This window comes from Lipotes vexillifer, unplaced genomic scaffold (assembly GCF_000442215.2).
Source record: "Lipotes vexillifer unplaced genomic scaffold, Lipotes_vexillifer_v1.1 scaffold721, whole genome shotgun sequence".
Taxonomy (NCBI): domain Eukaryota; kingdom Metazoa; phylum Chordata; class Mammalia; order Artiodactyla; family Lipotidae; genus Lipotes; species Lipotes vexillifer.
In genome coordinates this window covers 354,326-357,805 of record NW_006778284.1, presented here as the reverse complement: position 1 = coordinate 357,805, position 3,480 = coordinate 354,326, and positions in this window count along the sequence as shown.

Here is a 3,480-nt window from a genome sequence, read left to right as displayed (position 1 = left end):
GAAGAACACTCTTTGACATAAATCACAGCAAGATCTTTTTTGATCCACCTCCTAGAGTAATGGAAGTAAAAACAAAAATAAACAAATGGGACCTAATGAAACTTCAAAGCTTTTGCACAGCAAAGGAAACCATAAACAAGATGAAAAAACAACCCTCAGAATGGGAGAAAATATTTGCAAATGAATCAACGGACAAAGGATTAATCTCCAAAATATATAAACAGCTCATGCAGCTCAGTATTAAAGAAACAAACAACCCAATCCAAAAATGGGCAGAAGACCTAAATAGATATTTCTCCGAAGAAGACATACTGATGGCCAAGAAGCACATGAAAAGCTGCTCAACATCACTGATTATTAGAGAAATGCAAATCAAAACTTCAATGAGGTATCACCTCACACCAGTTAGAATGGGCATCATCAGAAAATCTACAAATAACAAATGCTGGAGAGGGTGTGGAGAAAAGGGGACCCTCTTGCACTGTTGGTGGGAATGTAAATTGATACAGCCACTATGGAGAACAGTATGGAGGTTCCTTAAAAAACTAAAAATAGAATAACCATATGATCCAGCAATCCCACTACTGGGCATATACCCAGAGAAAACCATAATTCAAAAAGACACATGCACCCCAATGTTCATTGCAGCACTGTTTACAATAGCCAGGTCATGGAAGCAACCTAAATGCCCATCGACAGACGAATGGATAAAGAAGATGTGGTACATATATACAATGGAATATTACTCAGCCATAAAAAGGAACGAAATTGGTCATTTGTTGAGATGTGGATGGATCTAGAAACTGTCACACGGAGTGAAGTAAGTCAGAAAGAGAAAAACAAATATCATATATTAACGCATGTATGTGGAACCTAGAAAAATGGTACAGATGAACTGGTTTGCAGGGCACAAGTTGAGACACAGATGTAGAGAACAAACGTATGGACACCAAGGGGGGAAAGCCGTGGGGGTGTGGGGATAGTGGTGTGATGAATTGGGCGATTGGGATTGACATGTATACACTGATGTGTATAAAATTGATGACTAATAAGAACCTGCTGTATAAAAAAATAAATAAAATAAAATTCAAAAATTAAAACAAACAAACAGCAAAAAAGTTAGTTGTCACTTATTTCAATTCAAGTCTCCAGTGTGAAGCAGGGTATTGCTTAACTCAACAGGGCTGTAACCCAAATTGTGAGAAGGGGAGTGTCAGCGTTTCCCAACAGCAACGTCTTTAGCAATTAAGGCGTGGCACCACTGGTACTAAATAACCCAATTTCAGTCAAACATGTTCCTGCTCCTCATCTTCCACTGTGCAGTAAACTCTCTGATATATATGTTCTAATCCTTAAATAAAGGGAAAAAGCTAGAAAGAAAAAAGAAAAAACACCATCCAAAAACCAAAAGTCATCTATTATCAGTCACTGGATTTTCCTTCATCCCTGCCAAGTTCCACAGCCTCTGAGCAGGTTTCCCAACAGGAGATGAGAGAGGAGGGGCAGGGAAATGTTGCTAAGTAACACACGGGGTACAGTTCTGTAGTGGGCCTATCAGATGACAAAACCTTGAGCCTTCTGCTGGTTCACAATCTTGCCACAATATAATAAAAGAGCTGCAATATTAAATAGATACAGAGAGGCAAAATAGAGAATTCCTAACCTCAATTGTTAGTTCTAAAAGTTCAGGTAGTTTAAGAATGATATGGTTACTTATACCTTTGAATTTTTCTTGTTAGCCTTATTTTTCTTGTTAGTCCTGTTTTTCCCCAGACACTTTTAGAATTAGGTATCATCTTTTTGTATTCATGAACTCATGAATTAGTTCAATCATTTATTCATTCAACAACTATCCATCGAGTACCTATTATGGCATTGTTACATCTTAAGTACTAAAACTGAGACTCATATATTGATATCACGAGGTTTCCATCAGAAGTTTGTTATCAAAATGAAAAAGCATAAAGATCAAAATCAGTAATTCCTTGAAATATTTATTATCGTTGCAATAATATTTATTATTTATTTTTAAGATAAGGCTAGAATATATGCTTTTATTTGATATGGTTATGGGTTACAAAACAGATATTTCCCAATTATTATGGAAGGTGGAGAGGAAATCCAAACATCAATAGCTACATAATACACATTGGAAAATATATTGTTACAGAAGAATTTACCAGAGTTCCCTTTTTTTTTTGGCGGTATGCGGGCCTCTCACTGTGTGGCCTCTCACCAGAGTTCCCTTTTTTTTTTGGCGGTATGCGGGCCTCTCACTGTTGTGGCCTCTCCCGTTGTGGAGCACAGGCTCCGGACGCGCAGGCTCAGTGGCCATGGCTCACGGGCCTAGCTGCTCTGCGGCATGTGGGATCTTCCCGGACCGGGGCATGAACCTGTGTCCCCTGCATCGGCAGGCGGACTCTCAACCACTGCGCCACCAGGGAAGCCCCAGAGTTCCCTTTTAAACAAGAAACTCTTGGTTTGACTTTAACCCAGTTTACACACATTTTTAAATAAAAGCATATTATTGTCTAAAGTGACCTGTGCTTGTTATTTACTTTTGCATATTTATACCGTATTCTATTTCTAGGATAACTTTCCTTTTTTTCTGGCAAACTTAATATGCCTAAAATATATAAACACTGCTAATATTGAGCACCTAATTTATACAAGTTGGAGAGATGTTAATTCTGCATGCTTCATCTCCTTTACATTCTAAGTAGATACTGTCATTATCGCCACTTTATAGATAGTAAAACTAAAGTTAAGTAAGCTGCCCAAAGTCATACAGCTTGAACTACAGAATCAAATCTGAGCATTCTGTCTCCAGAACCCTCCCCATTAATCACTATGCTATACAACTCCCCATGAGCTTCATTGTATTTCCTGATCAAAATTTCATATGGTAGGGACTTCCCTGGTGGCGCAGTGGTTAAGAACCCACCTGCCAATGCAGGGGACATGGGTTTGATCCCTGGTCTGGGAAGTACCCACATGCCACGGAGTAACTAAGCCTGTGCTCCACAACTACTGAGGCTGCGCTCTAGAGCCTGCGAACCACAGCTACTGAAGCCCAAGTGCACCCTAGAGCCCCTGTGCGGCAACTACTGAAGCCCGCAAGCTCTAGGGCCCGTGCTCTGCAACAAGAGAAGCCACCGCAGTGAGAAGCCCTGCACCGTAACAAAGAGGGGGCTCACTGCAACTAGAGAAAGCCCGTGTGCAGCAACGAAGACCCAATGCAACTAAAAAAGAAAAAAAAAATTCATATGGTACATCAAGATGTTTCTAACACTTAAAAGTGTTGAACTATGGGTCTTCCCTGGTGGTGTAGTGGTTGCAAGTCTGCCGGCTGATGCAGGGAACCCGGGTTTGTGCCCCGGTCTGGGAGGATCCCACATGCCGCGGAGCGGCTGGGCCTGTGGGCCATGGCCACTGAGCCTGGGCGTCTGGAGCCTGTGCTCCACAGCAGGAGAGGCCACA